We start from the raw sequence: 15646 nt of genomic DNA, 5'->3' as shown, positions 1-15646 counted from the left end.
GAAATTGATTATGATTATGGGTTTAAACATGGTTTAAACGCGTTTTTGTAACGTGGGAAACGTAATAGTTTAGGGGAAACTATGGCGAATTTTTCTAAAAATCTAATCGCGATAAAAGAAGGGATTAAAGGGTGATTAACAATGTTAAACGGGATTATTAGTCTTAAATGTCATTATGGAAACTTTGATGGGAATATTTAAGGTTTAAATATTTGAGAAGTTCTTATGAACTTAAACTTATTATTACAAAAATAAATGGGTGAAAATATAACAATGTGTAAATATAATTTCTGGTAAGAAAAACTATATATTTTCAGAAACTTGCTAAGTGCTTGCAATGTGTGCTATGTATGTGTATGTATTTGATACCTATAGGGTGATCAAAATAAATACACATACATGTTCCTACATGGTCCAAGATATGCTAGTAAAATCAAATCGGACAATTAAATAAAATGGCCGAAATGGAAATACATAACCCTTGCTGACGGCAATTTGGGAGTATCGACATCATAAACAAGATTCTACAATGTCGAGTCTAAAAATAACATAGTTTTAGACACTAAAGCGAACGCGTAACTAAGTGGTGAAAGACAAGAATCCGGAAAGTCGAAAACTATAAAAATTACCAAGTATTTTTTGTCACACCCCCAAAATCCACACGCGAAGTATCACCGCTTGGAGCCGTGATTGACCAGGATAAAGCCACCAATCATATAGAACAACATAAATAGTAAAAGTAACTGTCATTTAACCAAACCAATCCATATGAAAGGTGTTCAAAACATAAGTGTAATATCATCGTTTAGCGGAAGCAAATGAGTAAAAGCCCAATCATAAATAACGTATGTAATGTCATAATGTTTAAATCAAAGCATTCACGATCCTTGTCCACAACGACCGCGCCTCCCAGTGCAAGCTCCATGTATACCTAACGACCTGCAAGGCATGTAACAGAGAGTCAACAACTAGTTGAGCGAGTTCACAGTATGTAAGTTCGTAATAGTAAATTCGTTTGTAACGTGTGGCTCTACTGGGCCGATAGTATGTCCTATTGGTGGGGGCTTCCTATAGTTGCATATACACTAGACTATTTGTAACCATAAGTGTTCTTCTTACCGAGAACAGTAGTACGTACAAAGTTTACGTAGGTTTTACGTAAGTGTCCTTCACAACCGAGGACATGGGTACGCGGGGGTTTACGTAGGTTTTACGTAAGTGCCTGACACAACCGAGGCAGTAATGAGTATAAGTTCACGTAGGTTTTACGTGAGTGTCCTTCGCGACCTGAGGACAGTGATGAGTACAAGTATACGTAGGTTTTACGTACGTGTCCTACGCATCCGAGGACGATGGTAGATAGTCTAGTAACAGTGTAAGTACAGGTATCTATTCAACCTCCTTCCTTCAATCCCATTCCCAACCCCGGGAATCCCATGCCTTGGTAAGAGTGTGAACTCACCTTGGTTTGCTCGGTACGCTAAACTATGTGCTCACAAGAAGTCAGTCAAGTCCTATAGTCATGCACATATACACAATCAGTTAAGCTCGCATGGATTCGCATGCAATATATGTCACGAAGTGTGCTTAAAGCAATCATCGTCATATAACACATAACAGTTATTTTCCGTTCATCCATTCATGCATCATATGATAAAGTTCTCGGTCAATTCTAACATAGTCACTCAATAACACACTTTAAGGGTTATCAGGTTAAACAAGATCCACATACTTAACAAGGTTAACAAGACTTTCCATGATTCATCATAACATTCGGACATGTATAAGCATTCAGAAGTCGGACATGTAGAAGCATTAAAAAATCGGACATGTATAAGCATTCAAAAGTCGGACATGTTTAAGCATAAAAGGTCGGACCTTGTATATCCATCACAAAACTTCGGACCATGTAATACTTCACAAAAGTCGGACTAGATCATCACAAAAGTCGGACCCCCTTGTATAATACAAAAGTCGGACCCCCCATATATCATTCAAAGTTCGGACAAGGTTATACAATCAAAATTCGGACAAGGCATGTACAATCAAAATTCGGACAAGGCATGTACAATCAAAATTCGGAAAAGGCATGCCTTATAAAACTCGGACCATTCTCTCTTGTATAAAGTTCGGACCCTAATTATCATATCCAAAAGTTCGGATCTTCATGTATGTTATAAAAATTCGGACTTCTTAACCTTATAAAATTCGGACATATCATGTTAATCAAAACTCAGATCAATCAAGCATGGCAAAACTCGGACTTTGTTACTTCACAAAAACCCAGACACAATCTCCGAGTTATCAACATACGTGATTTCCAAAACCAGTTTACAGAATCAATGGAACAGTTACACATACGATCAAGAAACCCTAATTTCATACATTGGCATTGCAGTAATCTAATCAACAATCAACTATCTCTTTCATATCAAGCATCTTAGCATCAGACAAATGATTACACAACTAATCATAACCATTTCACAATAATTAGAATTTATCAATAAACACAGAACCATCATATGAAGAACTAGGGTTTTTGCATGAATCAAACAATCAATGATTAACAACATGTAACCATTATACAATTACCTTGGATTGATTCTAGATAAAGAGAGGGATCAAGAGTGATGATTGAGAGCTTGTGCCAATGATGAAGAAGATGATTGTAGAGAGAGTTGTAGAGATAGATGTGAAAGTACGTATATTGATTTTGTGATATGATTAGTGAAGAAGATTAGGGTTAAGAGTTGTTAAGGTTTCACAATCTACTCTACTCACCCCTAAGTATCATCCTTTACATAAAACACACCCATCCCAATATAATTTACAGTTTCATCACCAAGTTCATGTATTTGTCAAATCTTTCGTAAATAACACAAAACCATGCACAATCACAATACACTTTATCAAACCAAAACGTATACAGTTACAACGCAATCAATTGTGCAAGTAAACAACTAAACAAACAGTGAACGTGCAATAAATGCGAAAGTGGAATCTCGGAAACTCGAGTTGTCACATTATCCCCAACTTGAAAGAAATTTCGTCCAGAAATTTAGCATGCGGTTACTGAGGAAGCTAGGTAAGTTGTATCGTTTACTGGTTTTCCTGGGGTGTCACATCATCCCCCCGTTGATTTGGAATTTCGTCCAGAAATTCTGTAGTAGCTTCAGCCTCAGTAGTGGTTGCACGGTTTTCGAATAACTGGGGATACTTGTGTCACACCCCCAAAAAATCCACCTGCGGAGTATCACCGCTTGGGAGCGTGACTGACCAGGATCAAGCCACCAATCATACAGAACATTGTATAAAGTAAAAGTAATCACATTATAATCCAAACCATTTCCATATGAAAGGTGTTTCCAAAACATAAGTAAGTTAACATTGTTTAGCGGAAGCGTATTATTGTAAAACCCATAGCAAATAAGTATCAGACATCAAAAGTGTTTAACAAGGTGATCACGGTCCAAGCCCCACAACGACCAGCTCCTCCGTGTGCAAGCTCCAAGTACCTAACGATCTGCAAGGCATGTAACAGAATGATCAACAAACTAGTTGAGCGAGTTCACATAAAGAAAATGCGTAATAGTAAGTTCATTTGTAATAGGTGGCTCTACTGGGCCGTTTGTATATTTTACTGTGGTGGTGTTCCACGTTTTCCTGTGGTGGTGTTCCACGTTTTCCTGTGGTGGTGTTCCACGTTTTCCTGTGGTGGTGTTCCACGTTTTCCTGTGGTGGTGTTCCACGTTTTCCTGTGGTGGTGTTCCACGTTTTCCTGTGGTGGTGTTCCACGTTTTCCTAACCACTAGACTACTCGTAGCTATAGGTATCCTTCACAACCGAGGATAGTGATGTGGTAGTCTAGTCATAGTGTCAATAGAGTATCTAATCAACCTTTCAATCCCATTCCCAACACCCCGGGAACCCCATGCCTTGGTAAGAGTGTGAACTCACCTTGGTTTGCTCGGTATGCTAAATAAGTGCTCACAGTTAATTAATCACGTCCTATGTATACACGTATAGCAAATCAGTTCATGCTCGAAATGTTACGCATGAAATTAATTGGTTCACATAGCAGGCAGTTTGCATATCAGTACAACACGTAGTATTACACGAATAAGTTCATCACCAAGCATGGCATGTAAATTAATTCAACATATGTTCCACTGTTCAGAGCATTTTCAAAACCCTAGTATCTTTCGATTCATAATTCAGCCTTCGACAGTCCATTATCCTTCGGACCGAAGGTTATGTTTCGGACCATGCCATCTTTCGGTCCAACTATCTTTCGGTCCAACTATCTGTCGGTCAAACTATGGTTCGGTCAACAAGTATCTTTCGGCCAAACAATCCTTCGGTCAACTACTATGGTTCGAGGGATCGTTATCTTTCGGTGTATTGTTATGTAACAGTTACGTTTATCCGATTAACCATTAACACAATTTTCACAAATCTGCTAATCATCAACAAGATCAACCAAGCATGATTCTCATATTTATCAAGAACCCTAATCTGAAACAAGATCATTCAAACTACCCGATTAACACATATGCGCCGATTACATAAACGTGTCCGATTACAATATTCTAAATCACAAGTTATCATCAAATCGTATTACCAATCATCCATTTAACAAACATAAATTTCCTATCCGATCGATCACCCTGACTGGATTAACTAGCCGATTAACAAAACGATTCGTAACACCGAACATGAAATCATTTGACCATAATCACAACAGATCCAATGTGCATACAATTCCGATTAATACCCATACACAATCATCTTACAAATCAGTTAACATACAACCAACATATTTACATACGATTGATAATTCAAGAAATCATGTACTGTGGACACTAACCGGGATAGTAAGCAAAAGAATTGATCAGCAAAGTCTCCGTAAGGGTTGTGGTTGCCGTCACCACTTAAAAGTGTTCTAGGGTTTTCTCCCAAAAAACTGCCGACTATGCATGTGTTTCGTATATAACATTTCACAGTAATGGGCCAAGCCCATTTAAAATGACTGGGCCGAAACATATCGAAGGATATGTTTCGTGATTCTTCGGGCCGAATGATGTCGAAGGATATGTTTCGTGCTCGAAGGATATGTTTCGTGGTCCTTCGAGTCCTTCGAATCCTTCGAACTATGTTTCGATCTAGACTAAGTGTTTAATAACAATTCTAATAATAATCCCAATATTATTTTCTATTATAGCAAGTAATCACATATAGGCACAATGACGATATGTCTCATTAAAACACAACGAGTACAATTACAAATCCATAATTCAAACAGCTAGACAGTCAAAGTCAACGCGCATTAAATGCGAAAGTGAAAGTCAGAAACTCGAGTTGTCACATTATCCCCAACTTGAAAGAAATTTCGTCCCGAAATTTGGTACGCACTCACTGAGGAAGCTAGGTAAGCTGTATTATTCACTGGCTTTTTCCCTGGGGTGTCACATCATTCCCCCGTTGATTTGGAATTTCGTCCCGAAATTCAGTAGTCGTAGCTTCAGCCTCAGTAGTGGTTGCATGGTTTTCGAATAACTGGGGATACTTTTCTGTCATTTGATCTTCGCGTTCCCAGGTGTACTCTGGGCCACGTCGGGAGTTCCAACGAACTCGAACAAGAGGGATTCTCTCGTGTTTGAGGACCTTAGCATCCCGGTCCGTGATTTCAACTGGTTCCTCGACGAACTGCAACCGCTCGTCGATAGTCAGTTCCTTAAAGGAACTATGAGGGTCTTATCTGACAGACACTTCTTCAGATTCGACACGTGAAATACATAGTGAACTGCACCGAGTTCAGTTGGTAGGTTCAGTCTGTAGGCTACTGGGCCTATTCCTTCAGTGATTTCAAATGGTCCAACATACCGTGGATTGAGTTTGCCTCGTTTACTAAATCGAACCACACCCTTCCAGGGTGAGACTTTCAATAAAACCCGGTCCCCGACCTGAAATTCCAAGGCTTGCTACGCTTGCCCGTGTAGGCTTTCTGACGGTCGCGTGCTGCCGTCATGCGTTGTCGTATCTGTGCAATCTTTTCTATAGCGTCCACTACAATCTCTGGACCCGTAATTCGACTATCCCCCACCTCTGCCCAACAGAGAGGTGACCGGCATTTACGTCCGTAGAATGCCTCGAATGGAGCGGCTTGAATGCTGGTGTGATAACTGTTATTGTACGAAAACTCCACTAAAGGGAGGTGCTTTTCCCAGCCGTTGCCGAAATCAATAGCACACGCTCGAAGCATGTCTTGAATAGTTCGCTCAGACTGCCCATCCGTCTGAGGGTGATATGCTGTGCTCATGTCTAAACGTGAGCCAAACGCTTTGTGCATCGCATGCCGTAGTTCTGACGTGAATCGTGCATCCCGATCCGAAATAATAGAAATGGGCACCCCGTGCCTCGAAACAACTTCCTTGAGGTAGATATCTGCGAGAGTGGAGAACTTATCCGTTTCCTTAATAGCCAGGAAGTGTGCAGACTTGGTGAGTCGATCCACGATCACCCATATTGTGTCGTTCCCACGCTGAGATCTCGGTAGGCCTGTAACAAAGTCCATGGAAATTTCTTCCCATTTCCACTGTGGTATCGTAGGCTGTTGAAGTAGGCCAGCTGGTTTCTGATATTCGACCTTGACTCTCGCACAGGTCAAGCATTTTCCAACGTATGTAGCAATGTGGGCCTTCATACTAGGCCACCAATATGTAGTGCTGATGTCGTGGTACATTTTATCCGACCCTGGATGTACCGAGTAGCGAGGCTTGTGTGCTTCGTCCATTACGAGTTCGCGTAAACCGCCATAGAGAGGGACCCAAATCCGGCCCGTGACATAGTAGGCGCCGTCCGCCTTTTGTTCCATTTGTTGTCGTGAGCCGCGTAAGGCTTCAGCCTTGACGTTTTCGGGCTTCAGGGCTTCTGTCTGAGCAGCTCGTATCTGAGCAGGAAGGCTAGACTGAATCGTAAGCTGTAGCGCTCGCACGCGCCGTGGTAAAGTGTCCTTTCGACTAAGGGCATCTGCCACAACATTGGCTTTGCCTGGATGATACTTGATAGCGCATTCATAGTCGTTTAGAAGTTCAACCCATCTCCGTTGACGCATATTCAAATCCTTTTGCTTAAGAATATGCTCGAGACTCCTGTGATCGGTGTAAATCGTGCACCTGGTACCGTACAGGTAGTGTCGCCATATCTTAAGCGCGAAAACAACAGCTCCCAGCTCTAAATCGTGCGTCGTGTAGTTTCGTTCATGAACCTTGAGTTGCCGTGAAGCGTATGCGATCACTTTATCCCGTCGCATCAATACACAACCAAGCCCTTGTATCGATGCGTCACAATAAACCACGAAGTCATCCGTGCCCTCGGGCAGTGAGAGAATAGGCGCGCTGCAAAGCCTATCCTTTAAGTACTGAAAAGCGATCTCCTGTGTATTACCCCATCTGTAAACGACACCTTTCTGTGTAAGCATAGTGAGTGGTTGCGCGATCTTGGAGAAGTCTTTAATAAATCGCCTGTAGTAACCTGCCAAACCCAAGAATTGGCGTATTTCTGTTGGTGTACGTGGTGCAGGCCAGTTTCTGATCGAATCTACCTTGGATGGATCGACATGTATCCCATCCTTGTTCACTACGTGGCCTAAGAAGTGGACTTCACGAAGCCAGAAGTCGCATTTAGAAAGCTTGGCGTACAACTGTTCCTTCCGAAGGAGTTCCAAAATAAGACGAAGATGCTGCTCGTGCTCCTCCTGACTCTTGGAGTAGATCAGAATGTCGTTGATGGAGTCAAGAACATTTTGTCTAGGTAGGGTTTGCACACTCTGTTCGTAATGTCCATAAATACGGCGGGCGTGTTCAATAATATCAAACCATTTATCACATCAATCATAAAATATAGTAGTTGAAATAATTCATAAAACCCAAAACATTTGATGTTCAAACCAAACTTTGTTCGAATAGCGGAAACATAATAATGAAAACCCCCAAAAAGAAGTCATAAGTTCAATTAGCGTTCATTGCGTCTCCTCCTCCTAACATGAAAACTCGACCTCTTGCCTCGTTGCCATTGTTATTGTTGTTTCCCCCGTTGTTGTCGTTGTTCCCGTTGCCCTGGTTATGGTTGTGGTTCTGATTCTGGTTCAACTGAGGACAATCGCGTTTGTAGTGTCCTTCTGCCCCACACTGGAAACATCCCCGGTTTCCACGCTGTGGTTGCTGCTGCTGGTTTTGTGGAGCTGGCGGTGGGAGTTGCTGGTTCTGATTTGCAGGCCGTGGACTCCTACAGTCTTTGGCCTCATGACCCATCTTGAGGCATCTTTGACAACGAACCTTATTACACTGGCCACTGTGATGTTTGTTGCAGGTGTTACACTTTGGAAGGTTTCCTCGATACCCTCCTTGTTTATGGCTGCTAGAGGAGTGCTGACTTGGACTCTGGTAGCCGTCCGTCTTTCGCTGCTGAGACTGCGTCTGCACTGAAGCTGACCCCTTGCTAGAATCCCCCTCCCATTTTCTTTTACTTTCACTGGGAGTAGCAAGTGTAGTAGAAGCAGTAGCGGTAGCAGTAGCACTGATACGCTTTGGCAGTTTGTTCTGATCCACTGCCTGATCGGTGATGCGATGAGCGAGACGCTGGATCTCCTGAATGTTGTTGAGGTTAGCCGAGGTAACGTGGCTCTGAATCTCTGGTACAAGCCCCTTGAGATACAACTCAATGCGCTTGTATGGTGGGTCTACCATGGTTGGACATAGCACAGCCAACTCGTTCGACCTCTTGGTGTAAGCTTCAATCTCTGAACCCACCATCTTCAAGTTGTACAACTCATCCTCCAACTTGTGAATGTCTTCTCTAGTGCAGTATTCCCTCTTGATCAGTTCTTTGAATTCATTCCAGGGTGTGGCGTTAGCAGCTGCCAACCCTAAGATCTGCACTTGTGCGTTCCACCAAGTGAGCGCAATCCCTTCAAGTGTGCCAGTGGCGAACTTCACCCTGCGAGCCTCAGGGCATTCACACATTTCAAAAACCGACTCGAGCTTTTCAAACCAGTGGAGGAGTCCAACTGCCCCCTCCGTGCCGCTGAACGAGCTAGGACGACAGTCCATGAAATTCTTGAATGTGCACCCAGGTTGTTGCTGAGCGGGTTGACCTATTGTGTACGGATAGGGCAAAGTTAGGTACGAGAATTAATGTAGGATCTAAAGATCCTAGTGTCTATACTGCAGGGTATACTACCTGCTTGGGCGGCTGCAACTGCCGCAGCAACGAGAGCCTCTAGCTGGGCTTGAGTCATGGTAATTCGTGCGGCCATTGATCTTCACATCAAAGGCAACATAAGTGAGAAAGGTTCGCGAATAGTGCGATGACAGAAGAGTGTAAGCACATAAGTATTCTCATGCAATGACAAGTCGTGAGCAAGGTAATGTAAGCATACTACGAGCAAAGTTCTAAGCAAATTCTAGCATGTAGGCAATAAACATAAACCTTATTACCTAAGAAGTTGAGTCTTGCACGTGGAGCGAAGCGTCGTTGTGGATCGTTGAGAGCACTGTCCTGGTTATAGTCTGGTTTTAATAAAAACGTTTTCCCCTTATTAAAACCAAGTTCTCTATAACCAATGGCTCTGATACCAATCTGTCACACCCCCAAAAATCCACCTGCGGAGTATCACCGCTTGGGAGCGTGACTGACCAGGATCAAGCCACCAATCATACAGAACATTGTATAAAGTAAAAGTAATCACATTATAATCCAAACCATTTCCATATGAAAGGTGTTTCCAAAACATAAGTAAGTTAACATTGTTTAGCGGAAGCGTATTATTGTAAAACCCATAGCAAATAAGTATCAGACATCAAAAGTGTTTAACAAGGTGATCACGGTCCAAGCCCCACAACGACCAGCTCCTCCGTGTGCAAGCTCCAAGTACCTAACGATCTGCAAGGCATGTAACAGAATGATCAACAAACTAGTTGAGCGAGTTCACATAAAGAAAATGCGTAATAGTAAGTTCATTTGTAATAGGTGGCTCTACTGGGCCGTTTGTATATTTTACTGTGGTGGTGTTCCACGTTTTCCTGTGGTGGTGTTCCACGTTTTCCTGTGGTGGTGTTCCACGTTTTCCTGTGGTGGTGTTCCACGTTTTCCTGTGGTGGTGTTCCACGTTTTCCTGTGGTGGTGTTCCACGTTTTCCTGTGGTGGTGTTCCACGTTTTCCTAACCACTAGACTACTCGTAGCTATAGGTATCCTTCACAACCGAGGATAGTGATGTGGTAGTCTAGTCATAGTGTCAATAGAGTATCTAATCAACCTTTCAATCCCATTCCCAACACCCCGGGAACCCCATGCCTTGGTAAGAGTGTGAACTCACCTTGGTTTGCTCGGTATGCTAAATAAGTGCTCACAGTTAATTAATCACGTCCTATGTATACACGTATAGCAAATCAGTTCATGCTCGAAATGTTACGCATGAAATTAATTGGTTCACATAGCAGGCAGTTTGCATATCAGTACAACACGTAGTATTACACGAATAAGTTCATCACCAAGCATGGCATGTAAATTAATTCAACATATGTTCCACTGTTCAGAGCATTTTCAAAACCCTAGTATCTTTCGATTCATAATTCAGCCTTCGACAGTCCATTATCCTTCGGACCGAAGGTTATGTTTCGGACCATGCCATCTTTCGGTCCAACTATCTTTCGGTCCAACTATCTGTCGGTCAAACTATGGTTCGGTCAACAAGTATCTTTCGGCCAAACAATCCTTCGGTCAACTACTATGGTTCGAGGGATCGTTATCTTTCGGTGTATTGTTATGTAACAGTTACGTTTATCCGATTAACCATTAACACAATTTTCACAAATCTGCTAATCATCAACAAGATCAACCAAGCATGATTCTCATATTTATCAAGAACCCTAATCTGAAACAAGATCATTCAAACTACCCGATTAACACATATGCGCCGATTACATAAACGTGTCCGATTACAATATTCTAAATCACAAGTTATCATCAAATCGTATTACCAATCATCCATTTAACAAACATAAATTTCCTATCCGATCGATCACCCTGACTGGATTAACTAGCCGATTAACAAAACGATTCGTAACACCGAACATGAAATCATTTGACCATAATCACAACAGATCCAATGTGCATACAATTCCGATTAATACCCATACACAATCATCTTACAAATCAGTTAACATACAACCAACATATTTACATACGATTGATAATTCAAGAAATCATGTACTGTGGACACTAACCGGGATAGTAAGCAAAAGAATTGATCAGCAAAGTCTCCGTAAGGGTTGTGGTTGCCGTCACCACTTAAAAGTGTTCTAGGGTTTTCTCCCAAAAAACTGCCGACTATGCATGTGTTTCGTATATAACATTTCACAGTAATGGGCCAAGCCCATTTAAAATGACTGGGCCGAAACATATCGAAGGATATGTTTCGTGATTCTTCGGGCCGAATGATGTCGAAGGATATGTTTCGTGCTCGAAGGATATGTTTCGTGGTCCTTCGAGTCCTTCGAATCCTTCGAACTATGTTTCGATCTAGACTAAGTGTTTAATAACAATTCTAATAATAATCCCAATATTATTTTCTATTATAGCAAGTAATCACATATAGGCACAATGACGATATGTCTCATTAAAACACAACGAGTACAATTACAAATCCATAATTCAAACAGCTAGACAGTCAAAGTCAACGCGCATTAAATGCGAAAGTGAAAGTCAGAAACTCGAGTTGTCACAACTTGAGTTTCATCTGTTCTTCTCGTTCCCAGGTGAACTCTGGGCCACGACGGGAGTTCCAACGAACTCGTACAAGAGGTATTCTAGTGTGCTTGAGGACCTTGACATCCCGGTCCGTGATTTCAACTGGTTCCTCGACGAACTGCAACCGCTCGTCGATAGTGAGTTCCTTCAAAGGAACTATGAGGGTCTCATCTGACAGACACTTCTTCAGATTCGACACGTGGAAAACATTGTGAACTGCACCGAGTTCAGCTGGTAGGTTCAGTTTGTAGGCCACTTTGCATATTTTCTCGATGATTTCGAACGGTCCAACATACCGTGGATTTAGTTTGCCTCGTTTACCAAAACGAACCACACCCTTCCAGGGTGAGACTTTGAGTAGCACTCGATCCCCAACTTGGAACTCGAGTGGTTTCCTGCGCTTATCAGCGTAACTTTTCTGACGGTCACGAGCTGCCGCCATGCGTTGTCGTATCTGTGCAATTCGTTCAGTAGCATCAACTACCATTTCTGGACCTGTGATCTGACTATCCCCCACCTCTGCCCAACAGAGAGGTGACCGGCATTTACGTCCGTACAATGCCTCGAATGGAGCGGCCTGAATGCTGGTGTGGTAACTGTTATTATAAGAAAACTCAACTAATGGAAGATGTTTTTCCCAGGTGTTGCCGAAATCGATAACACATGCCCGAAGCATGTCTTCTAGAGTCTGAATCGTGCGCTCAGACTGCCCATCCGTCTGAGGGTGGTAAGCTATGCCCATGTCTAATCGGGAGCCAAAATATTTGTGCATTGCTTGCCATAGTTCTGAAGTGAATCGTGCATCCCGATCCGAAATAATGGAGGTTGGCACTCCGTGCCTCGAAACAACTTCTTTCAAGTAGACGTCTGCTAAGGTAGAGAACTTATCCGTTTCTTTGATAGCCAAGAAATGAGCAGACTTTGTGAGTCGATCTACGATCACCCAAATAGTATCATTCCCACGCTGGGATCTAGGCAGGCCAGTAACAAAATCTATGGAAATTTCTTCCCATTTCCACTGTGGTATCTTGGGTTGCTGAAGTAGGCCTGAGGGTTTCTGGTACTCCATCTTGACTCTCGCACAGGTCAAACACTTGCCGATGTAAGTCGCTATGTGGGCCTTCATGCTAGGCCACCAATATGTAGTTCTGAGATCGTGGTACATTTTATCCGAACCTGGATGTACCGAGTAGCGAGACTTGTGAGCTTCATCCATTACCAGCTCGCATAAGTTGCCATAATGTGGAACCCAAATGCGTCCTGTTACATAGTAGGCGCCGTCTTCCCTTTATTCTAATCGTTGCCTTGAGCCGCGTAGGGCTTCAGCCCTGACGTTTTCTGGTTTCAATGCTTCTACCTGAGCATCTCGTATCTGTGAAGGAAGACTGGACTGGATAGTGAGCTGCAAGGCTCGTACACGCCTAGGTACAGTATCTTTTCGACTGAGGGCATCAGCCACAACATTGGCTTTGCCTGGATGGTACTTGATGGTGCATTCGTAATCGTTAAGTAGCTCAACCTGTCGACGTTGACGCATGTTCAATTCCTTCTGCTTGAAGATATGCTCGAGACTCCTATGATCGGTGTAAATAGTGCACTTGGTACCGTACAGGTAGTGTCGCCATATCTTAAGCGCAAAAACAACAGCTCCCAGCTCTAAATCGTGCGTCGTGTAATTCCGTTCATGAACTTTAAGCTATCGCGAAGCTTAGGCAATGACTTATCCCTTTGCATCAATACCCAACCAAGACCTTGAATCGACGCGTCGCAATAGACCACAAAATCATCCGTGCCCTCTGGCAATGAGAGAATAGGTGCGCTGCATAGCCTATCCTTTAGGTACTGAAAAGCGGTTTCTTGGGGATTACCCCAACAATAAGTGACACCTTTCTGTGTTAGCAAAGTAAGCGGCTGTGCGATCTTTGAGAAGTCTGTAATGAATCGTCTGTAGTAACCCGCCAAACCCAAGAATTGGCGTATTTCCGTTGGTGTACGCGGTGCAGGCCAGTTCCTGATCGAATCTACCTTGGATGGATCGACATGAATCCCATCCTTATTTACCACGTGGCCTAGAAAGTGGACTTCACGATGCCAGAAGTCGCATTTTGAAAATTTGGCGTACAGTTGTTCCTTTCGAAGAAGTTCCAAGATAAGTCGTAGATGCTGCTCGTGTTCCTCCTGACTCTTGGAGTAGATCAGGATGTCGTCGATGAAAACAATCACGAACTTGTCTAGGTAAGGCTTGCACACTCTGTTCATAAGATCCATGAAGACTGCCGGTGCGTTTGTTAACCCGAATGGCATGACTAGAAACTCGTAGTGGCCGTAGCGAGTTTTGAATGCTGTCTTAGAGACGTCCTCATCCCGGACTCTCAGCTGATGGTAACTTAACCTCAAGTCTATCTTGGAGTAGTAACTCGACCCTTGCAACTGGTCGAATAAGTCGTCAATGCGTGGAAGAGGATAGCGGTTCTTCACTGTGACCTTGCTCAGTTCGCGGTAATCAATGCACATCCTGAAGGTGCCGTCCTTCTTTTTCACGAATAACGCTGGAGCTCCTCAAGGCGAAGAGCTAGGACGAATAAAGCCCTTATCCAAGAGCTCTTGTAGTTGCTTTGATAGTTCTTCCAGTTCAGTTGGAGCTAATCGATACGGTGCGCGAGCCATAGGTGCTGCTCCAGGAGCTAGATCAATCTGGAATTCGACCTGGCGATGAGGCGGTAGACCAGGTAAATCTTCAGGAAACACTTGAGGAAAATCGCGTACAACTGGGATATCCTCTACTCTTTTCTCTTTCGTTCATGCATCAGTAACAAGTGCCAAAATGGCAGTGTGACCCTTCCGTAAACATTTCTGAGCCTTCAGGAAGGAGATGATGCCAACCACAACACCACTCTTGTCGCCTTGAACCTCAAGAGGTTCTTTACCAGAACGGGGAATACGAATGATCTTCTCTTTACATAGATCTCTGCTTGCTGCTTGGATAACCAGTCCATGCCAATGACAATGTCAAAACTACCCATAACTATAAGAATGAGGTCGATGGAGAAAGTCTGACCAGCGAGGATAAGATTACAACCCTGAACTATGTGTGTGGCTTCTAGACTTTTACCATTAGCTAACTCTACGACATGTTTGGTGTTTAGGGGAGTTGGTGCACGTTTTAACATTTGACTGACTTTAAGAGACACATAACTTGTATCCGCACCCGAATCAAACAATACAGTAACATAAAAGTCGTCGAGAAGAAACTTACCCATAACTACGTTGGGATCATTCCTGGCATCACCCTGCCCCAACACAAATGCACAACCCCTAGCGCCGTTGTTCCCATCATTGTTGTTTCCTCCATTATTGTTCCCGTTGCCTTGGTTATTGTTGTTGTTGTTGTTGTTCTGGTTTCGGTTTAACTGAGGGCAGTGTCTTTTGAAGTGACCTTCAGCGCCACAATTAAAACATCCCTTGTTGCCCTGTTGCTGATTCTGTGGTGTTTGCTGGTGTTGCTGATTCTGATTCGCAGGCCGTGGGCTTCTACAATCCTTGGCCTCATGACCCATCTTGAGGCACCTCTGACAGCGACCCTTGTTGCACTGGCCATTGTGATGTCTGTTACAGTTGTTACACCTTGGAAGGTTCCCTCGATAACCACCCTGCCTGCGATTGCCCGAAGATTGTTGACAAGGGCTCTGATAGTTGTGAGTCTTTTGCTACTGAACTTGAGACTGAACTGAAACTGAACCTTTGCTGGAATCCCCCTCCCATTTTCTCTTGTTGTCACTGGGGGTAGCAGGAGTAGTAGAAGTGGTAACGGTAGCATTAGCGCTGATGCGCTTAGGC

This window comes from Helianthus annuus, chromosome 9 (assembly GCF_002127325.2).
Source record: "Helianthus annuus cultivar XRQ/B chromosome 9, HanXRQr2.0-SUNRISE, whole genome shotgun sequence".
NCBI lineage: Eukaryota > Viridiplantae > Streptophyta > Magnoliopsida > Asterales > Asteraceae > Helianthus > Helianthus annuus.
The sequence above is the reverse complement of the archived record's forward strand: the minus strand, read 5'-3'. Positions refer to the sequence as shown.